Source organism: Protopterus annectens, chromosome 10.part0, assembly GCF_019279795.1.
Source record: "Protopterus annectens isolate FY-2018-M chromosome 10.part0, PAN1.0, whole genome shotgun sequence".
NCBI lineage: Eukaryota > Metazoa > Chordata > Ceratodontiformes > Protopteridae > Protopterus > Protopterus annectens.
The window spans coordinates 1,816,988,083-1,817,008,414 of record NC_056744.1 but is presented as its reverse complement, the minus strand read 5'-3'; the positions used below and the strand labels follow the sequence as shown (position 1 = coordinate 1,817,008,414).

Below are 20,332 nucleotides of genomic sequence, written 5' to 3'. Positions count from 1 at the left end.
AGTAATCCAGCAGATGTTCAAAGCAGCAAAAGAGTATCCAAGTACTAGTTTTTGGAAGATGTGCAAGGCGAGACCCTGAGAACAGACTGCATGCCCCTCCATAAAAGTTTCATCTCAGGGATGTTTCTCTCCACAGCCTTTCCTTCAGTAACCCGGTCGGTGTAAAAAGACCTTCTACGAGATGGATGTCTGGTTACCCTTTTCACTTACATTTGTCTCTCAAAATAAGTTACCAAATACAGAGGATTTGTCCAGGAGACAGTGCTTATCAACTGTCCAGGATGTATCTGGGTAAATGCCTGCTGACTACCATTTAATGCTGTAAATTGGGGAGGTTTGGTCTAAAACACCTATAATGCTTAATCCTCAACACAAGAAATAAATGGCCAGGTAGATGTTTCATGTAATGTGGATATTTGGACCACGTGCTAATGCCACAATGGAAGAGGATTTCTGCATTACCTCGTTTTCTGAAATAAAACATGAGAGAAATGTGTGTGCATCTGAAACTACCACCAGTGACTATCATAAAAAAAAAGATGCCAGCAATAACAAACTAAATACATGAATTCATGTGTTTATCATTGAAAGACTTAATCCATTCATTGGATGCAAAAAACTGAACATGTGCATGTTGTATATAGTGTACATATGCTTTTTTCTGTGCATGTTGTATATAGTCTATATATGCTTTTTCTGCCAGTTTGTATCGGGAATTTGTTTAATGCTGAGTGATAATTAATTTCCTTTAAACTGGTTAAACTGAAAGATTAAATACTTTATTTCAATAAACAGGTTATTTTAGCTCCACAAGTGTGTTCCATTTTAAAGCATTCATTCAAATATTTGCATTTAGAGCAGTGGTGTTCATTACTGTGACATTTACTGAAACTGTCCTCACCGCGTGCAAAATCATATACAGTAGCCTTATACAGTAAATACAGTGTTACTAAGCATAAAAAATAGAAACTTTTCCATTATTATAAACTATTTCTCTACAATATAAAGTATAAAACACTTTAAAATGATATTTAATAAATGTGAATACATTTAGAATGAACCAGGTAGTGTATTTTAAATTTGAATGCCACACACAAAAAACATGACAATGGAGTAACTGTGAAGACAAAAGTTGGTTCAGCATTCAGTGACCTACAAAATGTAGAGACATTTTACAAATACACCTTGTAGATTTTTTACAAAAGGCAAAATAAGAAAAATAAAAAACACAGATTTCCATATCTGAAGCAAAATGAATCTGCTTAAAAAGATGTTAGACCGGTATGTAAGACATATTATAGACAGAAAATGAAGGATAATGGGGTTAAAATAGGTTTATTTTTTATTAGAAAAGATATAAAGATCCACCCATCACCCATTTTTGTACATGGGGTTGGGGTGTCACTTCACCAGTGACAATTATCTATAGCCAAGATTTACACCATCAGGTCTAGCCCTGCTGCAATATTTCTTCCACACTACATGCACACCTATTGCCAATTTAGAGTGTCCAGCCCAACTACTGTATATGTTTGGAGAGTGGAGGAAATTGGAGCACCTACAGGAAGCCCGCACAAACACAGGGAGGACATGCAGACTCCACACAGAAGCCACTACAGCCTAACACTTATTTTGAAAATAGAACACATTCATTTTTGCTGGTATATTAACTGATAGGGACCAGGAGCTGATTTGTTTCTGAAAGTGGTTGTACTCCTATCTCACTCAGTTTTCCCACCAAAGACTTGTACAGCCCCACCACAGTACAAATTCAAATTACATCCAGCCAAAAGACCCCACTACGTCATACTCATCAGCAAAACAATGTATTTACAGTTTTATATCAATGAAGCTACATCAAGTTTATTATTAAAAAATGAACATGCATATATAATGCAGAGATTAGACATCTTTCAGCATTGTGAAATTGACATGTTTAGCTCCCCAAAGTCCATGGACACAGATCTTCCAAAACCCAGCTCTGAAACTAGCAAATCAGTTGTCAGATCCAAAATGTGTAAATTACTCTCACATCTCATAAAATATAACCCTAGCAATGTCTTTACATGTAAATTCCTCCAATTTCAGAACTGTTGATATTTCATAGTCTCTCTTAGGATAGAGTAGAACTTCCATTTTACTCTCTGACATGTACACTGGAACTTGGCCAGGGATGGTTCTGTAAAACAAAACAAGATTGTGTTAGTGTTACACAAAGTATGAAACATTTATAAAGTTCACATCTTGGGACTGAAAGTAGAATACAAATGCATAGTATATGACATTTTAAAATACCTTGAGCCACATTTGTATATCTGCCATGACAAACAGTTTTAAAAATGTGTATAACTGTAACCTGTGACCACCTGGGAGGGTAGGTATGTTAAAGTGGGAGGAAATTAAGACTACTAAAGCAGGCACTATTTCTACTGTGAATAAGGCATCTGTCACTCTTACTCCAAAATAATGGCCCAGTGTACTTTCATCTCTATCCACTGCCAGGATAGACAGTAGTTTGGAGAAGGGAAACAAAGCTTGTTGCATAAGTACATAATTCCATGAGAGAGTGTAGAGAAGACAGAGGAGCTGATGTCAGAATGTCAAATTGCAAGGGTAGTAAAGCTTTAGGGGTCAGAGGGTATGAATGGGCTCCACCCCTTTGCCTTTCAGGGAGTGACAGAGATGGGCCCCACCTCTTTGCCTTTCAGGGAGTGACAGAGATGGGCCCCACCTCTTTGCCTTTCAGGGAGTGACAGAGATGGGCCCCACCTCTTTGCCTTTCAGGGAGTGACAGAGATGGGCCCCACCTCTTTGCCTTTCAGGGAGTGACAGAGATGGGCCCCACCTCTTTGCCTTTCAGGGAGTGACAGGGATGGGCCCCACCTCTTTGCCTTTCAGGGAGTGACAGGGATGGGCCCCACCTCTTTGCCTTTCAGGGAGTGACAGAGATGGGCCCCACCTCTTTGCCTTTCAGGGAGTGACAGAGATGGGACCCACCTCTGTGTCTCATGGGTGGGCAGGAATAAACCACACCCATTTGTCATACAATAAACCTTCATACCCACAAAAACAGGCAGCGAGACATCCAGATGGACCCAACAGCAATCCAAAAGGAAAATCAAATAAAAAAAGCAAAAGTCCAACCATGTAACACTGATGAAGAGCGCCATTTGACTTGAAAGCTTTGTGTGTTGATGTTGCTTCACTAAACCATTTTTTATTTTTTGGATGGTTGGACCTTTGTCTTTACTTCATTCCCTTCATACCCTCAGCATTCAAAGGTATGTAGACAATGTGAAAACACTAATAGTTATTGTCAGTGCTGTGTTTGTAGACCTCAGTTATGGGACCACCCAGGTATGTAGACAATGTGAAAACAGTAACAGTTATTGTCAGTGCTGTGTTTGTAGACCTCAGTTATGGGACCACCCTGGTATGTAGACAATGTGAAAACACTAACAGTTATTGTCAGTGCTGTGTTTGTAGACATCAGTTATGGGACCACCCTGGTACTTCAAGATACCATGTACCCCGTAGGTTGATTAGGTTATCCCTTAATGCCACTAAAAAAACTCAACTGCTGTAATTCCACACTTCTGTTTTCTACTGCCCGTAAGTATATAATGAATATTTGATTGAAATTAATGGACTTATAACCAAGAAGAAGCTTATACCACAGTACTGAGAGAGGAGAGATGTGCAACATCTGTCATGTTTTCCTATTATTGATATTTTTAGAGTTAGGAGTTCCCAATCTAGTGTCTCCTTCCCTAGCAGTGTGTTCTTCGAATGCATTTAGAAACAGTAAACAAGACATTTCATAACATGTCAGGCAGGTCATCTCCAAGTAACAGTAACAAAAACATAACAATTCCTGAACTGCTGAGTAGTTCAACTTTCCCAACCTTATTTTTTTTATAATTATTAAATAATAAATATTAATTTTTAATATTAAAGAACTGTATAATTGTTAAAGTTCTTTCAGATGGTTTGTTCAAAGGTTACTAAATGCATCACTGTATTCAATAACGGGTCAGACCAGCGAGGCATCAAATGGTACAATGTGCTCTGTGGAATGACCGTTTCCTTTACAATTAAATGAACCAAATAATAAAACTGGCAGATAAACCGTGCTCAAACTTTAAACTGCTGTCTTCTACTGTTTCTATGTCTTTACAAGGATGTTGTAACGAGAATGACACACCACCACGAAGTGCTTTAAAAAGTAATGGCAGCTTCAAGCTCTCTATTAGCTTTAGGTTCTAATCTCAGAACACTGCAACGACAACAGTCTGACCTATTAAAACCCAGTCATTTTTGTAGTGCTTAGTATCACCAACTGGGAAAGATTGCTTATCCCATGGTGGCAAAACAAATTCATGTTACTGTACTGATGCCCAGTCAGCAGTTTATTTACTGACATTTAATTACCAGGAAAGACCAACAGGGTAGGAGCCCATTTTTCGGTGGAAGCCCATGGAGAAAAGCTCCACAGTATTACAAAACATTTTAAGAACAACTTTGCATTCTTTCTGCCAAATCACACATGCTTATATCTATTCTTAACCAATGTTTTCGTTATATGACAATGATTTAATAGTTAGAGAAATTATGGCCAGTTTATTGAGAAATTAAAGGTTAGTTAGTATAATACAAACAGGAAATGCACTACAAAGTGACAGAAAAGCAGGCTTATGGTACATTTAGAAAGAAAGCCAGGGCAGAAAAATTGATAACATTGAAGAGGGAATAGTAGTAAGAGGATGTCAGGTATGAAAAGATATTTGTCCACATTTAGGAATATAGCTTACCCTGGTGCTGAGCAAGACCAGCGCCAGATATTAGCTTGGAAGTCTTTTAGCGTTGTTTTTAAAGGAAGGAAGAAGGGTACTGACCTGATAGATATAAGGAGGTCCAGGCCTTAGAAATCTTGTACAAGTACAGACAATGCCCACCAGATATGATAGGTTTGTGGACAGAAAGGAGTTTTTGGTTTTTATGCAATTTTGTATATGCAGGCCAAATTTAAGATCATCCTCCACCATCATCCCGAATAATTTGCCATAAAAAATGACATCAGTGATTGTGTTTGACAGGACTTTGAATTTTGTTCATTCATGGGAGATGGACTTGGAGAAAACAGTAGTAACTTGTTTTTTAGGGCTGTGTGTGAGTTGCGAGTTACAAAACCATTATTTAGTTTCTGTTATAGCTTCCCAAGCAATTTTTTGGAAGTGTGCCACATTGTCAGATGTGCAAATGTGTGTGGGGGCATCTGTGTACTGTAGTAGGGTCAAATAAGGAGGAGACTAGTTTGCCATTACCTCTAGCTTTATTAACAGTATCTACATAGGTTAGAATGGCAGTGCTAGTACTAAGAGAAGACTAGAAATAAGGAGGAGACTAGTTTGCCATTACCTCTAGCTTTATTAACAGTATCTACATAGGTTAGAATGGCAGTGCTAGTACTATGAGAAGACTAGAAATAAGGAGGAGACTAGTTTGTCATTACCTCTAGCTTTAGTGACAGTCTCTATATAGTTAGAACTGCAGTGTTAGTACTGAAGGAGGGATGGAAGCCATGCTGTGTGGGGGAGGGGACAGGAGTTATTCCTGTGGGAGATAGTTTAGCAATTGGTTTTGAATAATACAGTTTTCAAGTATTTTGGAGGGCAGTAAGATTGCTATAGGTCTAATGTTACTAATGTCTGTCAAATTTCCTCCTTTGCGCAAAGGAATAATGTGACTTTTCCCAGAGAGACAGGGTCAGAGGGAACATGGCATTCATGGGCTGACCTACTTATAAGGATTGAGATAGGGTAGGCAATGCTATTGGCTGCTACTTTAAGGTACTCATTGGAAAGTCATCGGCTAAAGTATAGCATGGTTTGAGTTTGCTTAAGAGTAGTTTTACATAGGATGTGGGCATGAGTTTGAAGGTGAAAGTGGATGCGTTGACACATGGCTGGTGGGCAAGGTTAGGATTAGATGCTGGGGAATCCTTGGTTAGAGATGCTATAATATCTGTTATAATTTATTAATTATTGATCATTTTCCCAACAGCTTTTGTCTATGGCAGCCACCACCCTTTGCCCCATCATGGTTATGGTACTACAACACAGAGATAACTGGGAGAACATTAGTGCACATCGAGACATACTTTCAGAATTATGATTTTTTTTTTTTTTTGCATAAATGATTGAAAAATGCCATTCAGACCAAAAGCTATACCAGACAGTCAAGTAAATGCCTCAGAGAAAGGTGTTTTACTGAAAAAAAAAAAAAAAAAAATCTTGTCTTACCCATAAGTAAAGTTGTTTCACAGACTTTTAGCCCTAAATAATTAGGGAATGACAAAATAAGGCAAAGTTTGAACCCCTCCCCAAAAAATTATTAGTCTTGAAAATCCATTTGCCATTATGGAGGCAGAGCTTGGGATTCAGAGAGCTTTACCTGAAACTGTTACAGCCAAAAGGGAAAGTTTATGCAGAAAATAAGATTCCAGGACATGATTAGCCATAATGACAGAAGACCCTATTAGTGGCTAATTTGCACATCTGTGAACCACATGACATTACTGCTAGCACTAATTAACACATCTCTGCAGTACTCACTGGTGGGCCATGCATCACATTGGCACAGGACACCCCCCCCTTATTTACTCTCCCCCAAACATGCAGTCTCATACCTATCAACTGTTCATTATACAGAACGTCCCTAATTTTTGCTGTCATTTGAATAAAAAAAAAAAAAATCACTAATGACTACCGTCAGTCAGTAATGCCAAACATTAGGGTTTCATAATTTGTATTATTCATAAGATGAACATTGATTTGCTCGGATATCTCCCTCCCTGACCTACAAGTAACAACCCAAAACTGTTTTACCATAGCTGAAAAGTGGCTCTCGGAACGGAAACTCATTCTAAATCCAAAAAAAACCAAGTTACTAGTATTTTTTCCCACCTCCGTTAGTCCATCAGTCCAACTTACAGCCCAATCCAATAATTGTCCATTCTTCGTGCAATCTATTAATGGTACCATGATTGAGCCCGTTACCAACACTAAACTATTAGGGGTCACTATTGATAGTAATGGTACCATGATCGAGCCTGTTACCAACACTAAACTATTAGGGGTCACTATTGATAGTAATGGTACCATGATTGAGCCTGTTACCAACACTAAACTATTAGGGGTCACTATTGATAGTAATGGTACCATGATCGAGCCTGTTACCAACACTAAACTATTAGGGGTCACTATTGATAGTAATGGTACCATGATTGAGCCTGTTACCAACACTAAACTATTAGGGGTCACTATTGATAGTAATGGTACCATGATCGAGCCTGTTACCAACACTAAACTATTAGGGGTCACTATTGATAGTAATGATACCATGATTGAGCCTGTTACCAACACTAAACTATTAGGGGTCACTATTGATAGTAATGGTACCATGATCGAGCCTGTTACCAACACTAAACTATTAGGGGTCACTATTGATAGTAATGATACCATGATTGAGCCTGTTACCAACACTACACTATTAGGGGTCACTATTGATAGTAATGGTACCATGATCGAGCCTGTTACCAACACTAAACTATTAGGGGTCACTATTGATAGTAATGGTACCATGATCGAGCCTGTTACCAACACTAAACTATTAGGAGTCACTATTGATAGTAATGATACCATGATTGAGCCTGTTACCAACACTAAACTATTAGGGGTCACTATTGATAGTAATGGTACCATGATTGAGCCTGTTACCAACACTAAACTATTAGGGGTCACTATTGATAGTAATGGTACCATGATCGAGCCTGTTACCAACACTAAACTATTAGGGGTCACTATTGATAGTAATGGTACCATGATCGAGCCTGTTACCAACACTAAACTATTAGGGGTCACTATTGATAGTAATGGTACCATGATTGAGCCTGTTACCAACACTAAACTATTAGGGGTCACTATTGATAGTAATGGTACCATGATTGAGCCTGTTACCAACACTAAACTATTAGGGGTCACTATTGATAGTAATGGTACCATGATTGAGCCTGTTACCAACACTAAACTATTAGGGGTCACTATTGATAGTAATGGTACCATGATTGAGCCTGTTACCAACACTAAACTATTAGGGGTCACTATTGATAGTAATGGTACCATGATCGAGCCTGTTACCAACACTAAACTATTAGGGGTCACTATTGATAGTAATGGTACCATGATCGAGCCTGTTACCAACACTAAACTATTAGGGGTCACTATTGATAGTAATGATACCATGATTGAGCCTGTTACCAACACTAAACTATTAGGGGTCACTATTGATAGTAATGGTACCATGATTGAGCCTGTTACCAACACTAAACTATTAGGGGTCACTATTGATAGTAATGATACCATGATTGAGCCTGTTACCAACACTAAACTATTAGGGGTCACTATTGATAGTAATGATACCATGATTGAGCCTGTTACCAACACTAAACTATTAGGGGTCACTATTGATAGTAATGATACCATGATTGAGCCTGTTACCAACACTAAACTATTAGGGGTCACTATTGATAGTAATGGTACCATGATTGAGCCTGTTACCAACACTAAACTATTAGGAGTCACTATTGATAGTCGGCTTAGATTTGATATGCATATCAGTCAAACCATAAAGACTGTAAATAAGAAACTTGGTTCCTTGTATAGAATTAAAAACTTTCTAACCCCTACTGCCAAGCTAACCATCTCCCGTACGCATTTACTTTCCACATTACTGCATGCCTCTCCTGTGCTTTCATTCCTTAACAAAAGCGAGATCAATAAACTCTCTGCTGCCTATAATCACATCGCCAGATTTGTAGTAGGAGGTCCTTACAGAACTCATCACTGCATTAACCTAAGGAAACTTGACTGGCTAGAATTACCCAATCTTCTCAAACTAAACCAACTCACAGAAGCGTTTAAAATTATTAAGCAACCGGATAAAACCCCCTCCTTGCAAAATCTTCTGACTCCATACCCTAATCTTAGCTGTCTTCGCTCCTCACATAGAGTCCTGGTCCAAACCATCAAATCCAACAACTCTGCCGGAGAAGCCCTCTTTGCCAACTCTATAGGTAAAGTCTGGAATTCCCTCCCCAATAACTTAAGACTTACTACATCCCAATATCTATTCAAAAATAATCTTAAACAATTTTTTAAAGAACTTTGGCTGTGCCCATGTAACACCCAGACTAGTTCTCTCTGACACCCAACTAGTAGTATTCTCCACCTGTTTGACTAGGTGTTTTTTTTGTCCCCTTAGTCTAAATAATTTGTAAGCTCACACCCACTAATTCCACCACCACTGGTACTTATGAAGTCAAGCTCCCCATTGCCTGACTTGACGCTATAAGTAATGGGATATCAACCTAGAATATCGACGCTATAAGTAATGGGATATCAACTACAATGTATCTAAAACAATTGTGAAGTATTTTTGTGTATCTCTAATTCTGTTTATGTGCATCTTGAATTTTATTTATTTGCATTAGGTAGTGTACTTGATCTGCATATAAATGAAAGTGCAACTTTTTCCTCTGTGGAGCTTTTCTCCCCGGGCCTCCGCTGAAAATGGACATGTATCCAGTCGGACCATCCCGGTCAACAAATGTAAAATAAAATAAATAAAATAAATAAATAAAGATGGATCCTAATGCAAACCCTGTTCTATTAACTGTTAAGTAAATTACTGTAGTATTTTTAAAGTCATCCCTGATTTTCGGTCTTCATTCCTGCATTTATTTTGCCTCATGTCTGAATGCCTATGACCACATCACACACACAGACACAGACACGATCACACTAACGGGCACACAGCCAATACAAAGACCGTACTCCAGTAATCCCCCTAACTAAAACCCCCTACTGCGACTACCCAGGTAGGCACACACACCCAAGACCACTTACACCACTACAGTCATGTGCACACACGTGTGCACTCAGACACCACAACCTCTCTGCTAAACTTTGAAACTTACCTATAATATGGTGTTTCCCCATTAGAAATAATTGGTAAGCATGGCATTTTGGCAGTGCTAATTAACAAACATCTGGCTGTGCTAATTCTCTGAATCACTATGGGTGTAAATCTCTTCCTGCAGGCTTTTCCGGGGGACAGCACATGACTACTTAGCACAGGATACTCTACGGAATGCCTCACAGCAACGGAGGCAGTCCACTGTGGTGATTATACTGACTGAGGCATCACTGTGGTGGGTCTGTATATGACTAGGAAAGGGCTGCCGCTAATGGTCTGCAGCTGCTCTATGGAATGGCTCACAGCCACACAGACTTTCCACTGCAGTAATACAGACTATGAGGAATCACTGTAGTGCGTCTGTCTATGACTGGGAAAGGGCTGCTGCTAAGGGTTTTCCACCCAAATTAGGGCTTACCTCTGGCAGCCCTTTCTTAATTTCAGCCAGAGTTTTACAATGCAACTAAATCAAATAATGTAGAAATCCAGATACACTTAATTTTGTACTACCAACAAAGAATTGGAAGCAATTTACAGTTCATTTTCTGAGGGCCAGACAGTTACATACGAGTCAGTAATAAGTAAGCTCAATAAACATTTTGTATCAAAAATAAATATTACTCATGTAAGGGCATGTTTTCAAAGACATGTTCAACCTAAAGAAGTGTTGAAGCATTTGTCATCAGGTGTTTATGCGAACTGTCTGAAAACTGTTGGTTTGATAAAACTAAAGATGAACAAATGAGGGATAGCACTGTGATTGGGTTGGCTGATACCAAAGTGTTTCAAAGAAAGTTACAGCTAGGAGTAAATTTAAATTTGGAAGAAAAAAGCAAAGATTACTAGAGATGCTGAAGTGGTAAAGAGAGAAAATATCTAATATGTGTCCAGTAAGTGTGTGTGTGTGTGTGTGTGTGTGTGTGTGTGTGTGTGTGTGTGTGTGTGTGTGTGTGTGTGTGTGTGTGTGTGTGTGTGTGTGTGTATATAAAGCACAAAGAAAACAACTCCGTAAAAAATGTGCCACTGGCAAAAGAAGGCATGAGAATCACTGTATACGCAAGCATGGTACATGGATGTGAATCACAGCCGTGCCCTGCATGTGGCAACATGTGTAAGAAATGCAAGAAGGTTTTAAAATTTTGCTGTCATTTGTCCAAACTAAGGTAGGGAAAGTACTAGCCACTGAAAATAAACCCCAGAAAAGCATTTTCCTGGGTCCCGTTACTGTTGTGGCAAACACTGAAATCAGACTGGCATGTTAAATTCCTCAAACAGGGAATCCAGTCAGCTTTATGACTGAAAGAGGAACAAATATTACAGTCAGCATGGGATCTTTACAGAAGTATTTTGAAGCATTTTAATTGTCCAAGGGTGCATGAAGCAGAAACAGAAATAAAGCCCTTCTGGCAAACTCAATAGCATTGATAGATTTCTAGCCATGTTGGTGTAGGAGCACAAGTGTGACTTTGGGGTTCATGTGTTGGAAGGTAGATATACAAATCTGCCCAGCTGAGCTGCGACACACAAGCTGGGTCTGAATGTCAGAATTAACAGAAATAATGTGGGTGTGTTTGGTGGAGCTCTGCTGTTTAACTGTGAATGTGCAAATAAAGTCAGATGCTGCCCCATGTACCTTGTCCACACTCAGAGGAGTGCATTTTTTTTATACTGTCTAGTGGAGGCAGAACCCAAGTGTATGAAAACGTCTGGTGTAACTGAATTGACTTGCAAATATTCTCCTACGAACCCAGTTACTAAAAAGAAGGCCTGCGTAAGGGTATGGTGACTAAGTAAAATGATGCCATTTTGAGAGAAAGATTTAGTCTACTTAACCTAGGCATACCTATCAACCTCGTAGTGCAAGAGTTATGGATAAAGCCAACAAATGAGGGGACAAAGCCCCAAAATCACAGCCAGATTTTAAATATTACTCTTTTAAACTTAAGTTAGGAGAATAAGAATTTACATTAGCTTGCATTTTCTGAAGCATACAAAGTTTGAAGCTCATATGTCTTCTTCAATCTATTTTCAGTGGAACAAATTTTCAATGATTTGTCAGAAAAACACAAATTTTATGAGATGCAGCTGAAAACGGAGGCAAAAATCTGAGCATTCTGCAAAATTCTGAACAGCTGAGTGGTTCTACAGTACCACTGTGTAAGTAAACTTACTACAATAGTAGATGTTTGAATGATAACTGCTGCAGTAACTTTAGCTATATGGGGATACCCTACCAAGGATACAGCAGCCGGCCAGCTTACAAAGCTTCAGGGCACCTTCCACACACCCAAACTGTCAAGCAGCTTGAGCTGAGCTGAATAAAAAATAAGTTAGAGTGCAAAGCCCTTCAGAGTTTTCCTGCTAGCAGAGAGAGTCTGAGCCCTGAAAGGACAATGCCAGGAACAAAAAATAAATGTCCATCCTGTAATAAAAACACCACCACCAAAAATCAGGGGGGTGGAGGGAGGAATTGATTACTGCAGCAGTGATCATTCATGCATCTACCATTATAGTAAGTTTACTTACACAACTGTTCTACGTTCTTCATATCGATGACTGCTGCAATAACCTTAGCTATATAGGTACATTACTTTAACAATGTTAGTAAGGGGGAAGGAGAGGAGTCCAGCAACCCTTGGAGAATGGTCCTAGCAATGCTTGAGCTGGACCTAAAGAAATAATCAAGCTTACAGTGCTTTGTAAAAATATGTACAGAGGACCAAGTAGCAGCTTCTATAACACTTCTAGAAACTAAACCTTTCCAAAAAGACTACACATGAAGCCAAGGCCCTTCTAGGGTGGGCCTTAACCATGCCTGTAATAGTTTTGTTATGGTAAGTATAACCAAAGGAAACAGTCTGTTCTGACACAGGCTGCCCCTTCTTACTTTCACAAGAAATTAACAATTCAAAGATCTGAATGATTTAGTTCTGTCAAGATAGGACCAGAGTTGTCTGTGGACATTCAAGGTATGGGGTATCTTTTCTCTCTCATTTTGGGTTCAAGAAAGAAAACAGGGAGATGGATATTTGGCTTAAAAAGTAAACTTGGATACCACTTTAGTCATAAAAGAAGAATTAGTTTTCAAAGAAACCCTGTCCCTGTGGAAAATGAGATAGGGTTGACTCACCAAAAGAGAGTTTGAAACTCAGATGCCGTTCTTTCAGATGTCAGAGCAATCAGTAAAAATGTTTTCCATGTTAAGAACCTCAAGTACGCCAGATGAGCTCAATCAATGTAGCAAGTGTTAGCTTCTAACAAAGATCCCAAGGAATGGCCACCAGTTAGGCCTTTTATGCAAAACCTTTCAAAAGCTGCATTGAACAAGGAGGATCCATAGGCAGACATGCCGAAATGGGAGACAAATGAACCTTGACAGAGGAATAAGAAAGGCCATAGGATAATTAACTCACAAATATTGTAGAACCAGAGAACTAGCCCTGAATGGGTGCTGGTTATGTTGTTGCACCAACTAGAAACCCTTTTCCATTTGCTAATTTATGATTTTCTAGTAGCGGCTCGCTTGCCCCCCATTAGTACCTGCTGCACGTCCTCAGTAAATAGGTGCCTAAAAGGAATTAAGACCCTTTCATTCAGGCAGCCATTTGAAGAGGATTGATGTCAGGGTCTAGCAATCACCACTGTTCTTGTGTGAGTAGATCCAGTCTGTGAAGAAGCTTATGGTAATTGTCCCGGTCATTTCCAAAAGAACAGAGAAAGGACAGTTGTGTAAGATCTTACCGTAACAGCTGATGTCCTTCTCTTCACTGTTGCAATATTCTTCACCTTAGGGAACTCCTGCCTAGGATAGCCTAATGTCTGGCCAGTACACCAAAGCCTTTAGATCTTGTATCCACCATATGTCACACATATGCTCCCTGTACAGGGCATAGGACATAAAGGTGACATGCACTCAGTTACCCATAACTGAATTGTCCCAGCAGAGAACAAATCGCCATAGGACAAGAGAGGCTATGCACTAAAGGTGACATGCACTCAGTTACCCATAACTGAATTGTCCCAGCAGAGAACAAATCGCCGTAGGACAAGAGAGGCTATGCACTCCAGAGGGAGAAAATGCTGATGGAAAAGGGTGTACCCTCAGCCAGGACGGTAACCAAAGCAAGGCCCAAAAGAAACAGGTGGATGGAGGGAGGGACTAAGTACTGCAACAGTGAAGAGAAGGACATCAACTGCTAAGGCAAGATTGTACACAACTCTACTATGCCCTTCTATATAATTGTTGCAGTATTCTTCACCTTAGGGACAGCACAAAAGCTCAAGAAAAGGATAGGGAGGCGGAAGGCCAGGAAGAGCCCTCAACAAATCCATGCAGAATGGCTTGAGCAAAACCTGCTCTGGCCCTAGAAACCATACCCAATTTATAATGCTTAGCAAAATTATGCAGTGAAGAACCAGAGAGCGCCCACTGAAAAGGGTCCTGGTTATGAGCATGGTACAAGACAGAAAACATTTTTCCATTTGAACATAAGATTTCCTGGATGCAGGTTTTCTTGTCTCCTGTAAAACCCAATGGACATCCTCAGAAAAGAGGTGCCTAAAAGGGATCAAAACTTCATCACCCACAGTGTCAGCTGAAGATTGGACAGGTGAGGATGGTTAAGTGATACCTTGTCTTCTGTGAAGAGATCCAACTGGTGAGATAACTTGTGGTGACTGCCCCTGGCCAGATGCATCAAATGGGACATGCAGTGCTGTCATGGCCAAAAGGGAGTCTAGCAAGATTTTCAAGGAGTCCAGCTGAATGTTCTGTCGGACTCTTGGAAACTGAGGAAGAGGAGGGAACGCATAAAGAAACATCCCCTTCCAAAGAAAAGAAAGGGTGTCTATCTTCCATGCCAGATGGCATGATACTCTGTCATAGAAAAGAGGGAGCTGCCTGCTCAGAGGGGAGGCAGAAAGATCTACCCAAGGAATATACCACCAATGGACTATGTCCAGAAACATGCCTCTGTGAAGCATCCAGTCATGAGCCTGTATTTTGGACCTGCTCAAGGAGTCTGTCACTAGATTGTCCTTTGAAGGACTATACTCTGCCTGAAGAGTTAACTGATAACGGAGGGCCAGATCCCAGGCTTGAAGTGTCTGCAAAGAAATTAAGACTTTGTTCCCCCCCTGCTTGTTGATATACCACATCACTGTGGTGTTCTGTGTAAACCTTCAGGGGACCTGGACAGACCACGTGGTTAAAAGTCTGAAGAGCCAAAATCAAAGCTCTCATCTCTGATGTTGATACTTACTGTCGGACTTCTGATGGGGAGCCCAGACACCCTGAACTTTCAGGGGACCACAGGAAGTCTCCCCACCCTATGTCTGAAGTGTTAGTGAACAGTTCTTGAGAAGGAACTGGGGCTGAAAGGCAGGCCTGGGTTGAGGGTAAGTCGCTGAATCCACCACTCAGAGTCCTGCTTGAGATAAGGAAGGAGATGCACTCTGAAATCCAGAGGATGGCAGTGCTGAAGGCAAACTGACGAAGTACCAGTGAAGCTTCTACACATGCATTCTGGCAAAAGAAAACATAGGAATAGGAGAGGCCTTGAATCCTAGGGTGTTAAGATGCTCCCTGGCTGGAATGGCAGGCAAGGGAAGGAGAGAAAGAAAGCTGTCAAGGACAAAACCTTTGGAGCTGGAAAAGAGACCAACATTGGCATTGTCTGAATCCTGCAGCCCAGATGCACAAGATAATGAGGAGTCGGAACAGATTTCTGGTAGTGGATGTGAACCCCATACTTTGAAGGAGAGATATGGTGAACCCCAGAGCCAGTAATGGGCAACTGGGAGAAGATGCCTGAATCATTGTCATCTGAATAAGGATGAATCTGAATGGCTTGAAGCCTGCAAAAAAACAATCATAGGAGGTAGGCATTTTTGCAATACTCCTGGGGCAGTAGACAGGCCAAAGGGCAAAACAGGGAACTGAAAATGAGAGGAAGAAGCAGAGAAATGTAAACACTTCCTAAAAAAGTTAATAATCAAGCAACTGCAACGTCCCAAGAGAAAAAGTGTTCCTGCTGTGGATACAGAAACAAGTGAATAAACCTTCTCAAATGCGCAGGAACACAACGGCTTAATACTTCTAAATATATTCGTAGTGTAAAATATGTTCGTAGTAAAATTCTGCTCGTCCAAAAGAATAGCTCCACAGAGTATAAAAGGAACGTTCTTTATTCTAAAACCAGTAAGCGCTTTCACCCATGGAGGGCTTCATCAGACTGTACAAATTAATTAGTGGTCACAGCCTTTAATCAAGTCAATTAAAAATATAATTAAGCACTTAGACACAATATTAAAATAAAGGTGTAAAGCAACTTCTCAATAGCTTAATAGTGAAGCGCCAACACAACTAAAACATTATTACATATAATAATTCCATAAAATTCTATATAAAGCTTAATCACTGCTTAATATACTCATAAATTAATAAACATCTAAAATGACATAGTATATCAACTAATTTAAAAACTACTCAAAACATTTTTACTTTCTCTTAGCAATTGCAATACTTTCCTCAAGCCACCAGATGGTATCATACCCTAATTAATGTAATATTTTCCTCAAATAAAAGTTAATATCTCTGACTTTGAGGTACATATTAGAGAGAAATTGTTATTTCTAATTTAAAGAGGCTCAGGACTATTAAAAATATTGTAAACAATGTAGAGTTCATAGAAAGGTGCAATGTATAAAACATAAATATACATTAACAAAGACTATAATTCTAAGCCGTATTACATCTCTATCCTAATAAAAATCAGAGACCATATTTTAACATCAAGATATGTCTTAGAAATAATATTATAGATGAACAAAAATGTATATGTCAATGTTTTGATGCTCTACCCAATCTCCTTTTCTTGAGAAACGGATAGATGTTAATTTTATCATTCAGACCTGGGGGGTGATCAGATTTACATCGAATGATCCACCTAGTTTCATATTCAAGAGTGAGTGTTTCTACATCCCCTCCTCTTAACGTATGAGTGATGCATTGTATAACAAAAAATGTAAAAGTATGCCCATTCCCTTTATTTTTAACATGTTTCGCTAGGGCATTCCGTTCATCTCCTGTTCTTATACTATAGTTATGTTCCCTTATTCTCTCTCTTAGCTGTCTGTTTTTCCTATATAGAAACACTTGCAGGAACCACACTGAGCCAAGTAGACCACATTGTCTGTTCTACAGGTGGTGCCTGTTACGAAGGTGAAAACTTGTCCTGTAGCTGGTGATTTAAACTGTACATCAGTGTTAATATAGGTACATTGGTTACAGCTGTTGCAGGGAATAGTATTCGTATGAGGAGTTGGGTGTTCACTTGTGAGTTTATGGCATAATGTTTGCTTCAAATTAGGTTTGTTTTTGTAGTTAAATCTTGGTTGCTCACCAACCAGACTACAAATGTCATCATCTAATCTTAACAAATGCCAGTGTTTAGCAAGTATATTTTTAACCTCACTAACATCTTTTGTATAATACAAAGAGAAACTAACCACTGAATCCTTTACTCCTTCATTAATATCCTTTTTATCTTCTATATCCACTCTACTAGAGAAGTATGGACGAGCTCGTGTCTCTTGACCCATATACTTTATCTATTTTATCCACATCTCTCCTACCATAGGACCTTTCTAGTAATCTACCCTTCAGCCCTTCAACTTCATTAGTAAAACCTATCTCTGTAGGATTGAACCTAGATGCTCTCATCACTTGTCCCTTAATTACATTATCGAAAATGTGCTTAGGGTGCATACTATTTCTGTGTAAAATAGAATTTCTAAAGCACATTTTCCTGTGTACAGAGGTGTTTACAATTCCATTACTTAATTTCATAACATTTACATCCAAAAAAGAAATAAAGTCTGATGAATACGACATAGTAAACTTTAAAAAGTGTGTTAGACCATTAATGTCCCTTTCAAAGTCTAGCAAGGCATTTTCATTTCCTTTCCAAACCAAAAAGAGGTCGTCCACAAACCTCTTATAAAATGCAACATTATTCTTAAAAGAGGTAAGATGAAACTCTTCATTCTCCCATTGGGCCATGACTATGTTGGCGTAGCTATTGGCACAGGACGTGCCCATAGCTACGCCATCATTTTGTATATACAAATTCTCATTAAAAATAAAGATGTTATTCTCTAATATGATTTCTAAGAACATAGTTAGTAGTTCTATGAACCGAGTATCCATGTCTGCATGTTTTCTAAGATAGTTAGAGACACTGTTAATACCCACATCATTGGGTATAACCGTGAAAAGACTTTTCACGTCCAATGTGACCATGAAGTAGTCTTCAATATTCTCGAAATAAATTCATATAGTTCAAGCAGAAACTGCTTACTATCCTTTAAAATGTTCACATTGCTCTCTAGTACCGTTCTAAGATGTTGTTCCACAAAAAGGGAGAAAGGTTCCGTTAACCATCCACGTCCTGAGACAATAGGTCTCATAGGGGGATTCTCTAGCCCTTTATGTACTTTAGGTAGTCCTTTCAAGATAGGAATTAATGGATGGTCAACTTTAAGAAATTTATAGAAATCCTTCTTAATCAAATTACTTTTTAATAGATCTAAGGTGTCATAGACCCTGAAAATTCTTGTGATTACCTCATTAATATCTAACCTTAGATAGCTTCCATCATTTAACATATCAATCATATTTCTAAGGTAATGTTCGGTATTCATGACTACTAATGGTCCTCCCTTATCTGCTGGTACTATTACTATGCTATCATCATCTTTCAACTCTTGTAGGGCTTTCCTCTGTTTAAATGTCAAATTATTTTTACTAAATTTGTTGCATTGTTTTAATCTTCTTGCTGAATGATATTCATACAAATCATTCTCTACTAATCTAGTATATGTATCAATCACAGGATGTAGTGCTGGAAAATATGTACTCACTGGTTTAAAATTATTTGTGGCTCGGTCTCTATCGACTTGTCCATAGTCAAGTCTTAATTGCAGATTTCTTACAAACATTTTCACATCTACTACAGTATCAGTGTGTTCACTCATTCGGCTAGGTATAAATGATAGGCCCTTTCCTAATACTTGTTTCTCATCAGGGCTAAGTTCCTTATGTGATAAATTTATTACTAAGGATTCCCTGTCTTTGTCCACATTTTCTTGAGTGTTGGGCCTACTTGATTTGGCTCTATAAATTTCCTTTTCTGCCTCCCCCTGCTCATAGAGCGCGAGCGCCCCCTGAGCAGGGGGGACTGAATAGGGAAAGGGACTTCTTGTGAAAGAATCTTAGTTTCACTATCTTTTTCATGTTCTGCTGTTACCACTCTTTTCTTAACTACTGGCATGTTCCCATTCTTTGTATTATTATTTACAATGCCCATAACATTAGAATTAGATACATTAAAAGGGTTATCACTTTGCCTGCTGTGTCTTTTAGTTTGCACAACAGTCGGGTATAAATTCACATTATTAACAGACCCTTCAGATATATTAACAATGTCGTTGTTATGAGTTATAGTGTCAACAGTCCCTTTGTTAGTAGTGGAGTCAATGGTAACAGTGTCCTGTTCAAAATTGACTGTGACATTATCAACATTCACAGTAGTCTCATTTGCTGCTCTCCTAGTACTACTGTCCCTAATTGTAGTCCTGGGCCAAGTAAAGACATGGCCGTTTTTGAAATCCGTAATGTCTCTCTCAGTTTTCTTTTGGTTAAACAGTCTTGTTTCAAATAGTAACACATTGTCCATCAATCTGTCAAGGCCCATCATTGTTCTTGGAGTTTTATATTTAGCAACGATTGATGTATGTAGAGCAGTTACTTTCTCCCTTAACATTTCTTCTTCGGGTCTATGAAAATCTATTAAAAGCTTCATATAGTTGAAGCTTAAGTCTATATTTAATTTTTGCCACTTCAATAAAAGTTCAGGAAAATGGTTACCTGTAGTAGGCATTTTTAAAACACGTAACCCTCTAGGGATAATCCGTTTCTTAATACATGCTTCGAAATGCTGCCGTTGCAGCTGTAATCTTTTTAGTTTCATAAAGTCAGCTTCAAGTATATCCAATTCATCTGCCAACGATAAAAGTTCTTCTGCGTTCTCATTTACCCCAGCGTTCTCATTATCCGGTTCAAAAAGTAGTAATTTGTTATCAGTACCTTCTATGCATTGGCGGAATCTCCCCAACATCCGATCGGAAGAGAGGTTAGCCTCATGAGTATATTAAGCAGTGATTAAGCTTATTATATAGAATTTTATGGAATTATTATATGTAATAATATTGTTTTAGTTGTGTTGGCGCTTCACTA

The 20,332-nt window shown here is 38.9% G+C and overlaps 1 long non-coding RNA gene across 2 annotated transcripts in view; it reads right to left on the bottom strand.

Moving 5' to 3' along the window:
- Positions 1–757: 757 nt before the first annotated feature.
- Positions 758–20,332, bottom strand: part of LOC122814056 — a 132,546-nt gene continuing 112,971 nt past the window's right edge. For both annotated transcript variants that reach the window (XR_006366773.1, XR_006366772.1), the window contains exon 2: positions 758–2,179. This is a non-coding gene — a long non-coding RNA (uncharacterized LOC122814056). The remainder of the gene's footprint in view (positions 2,180–20,332) is intronic.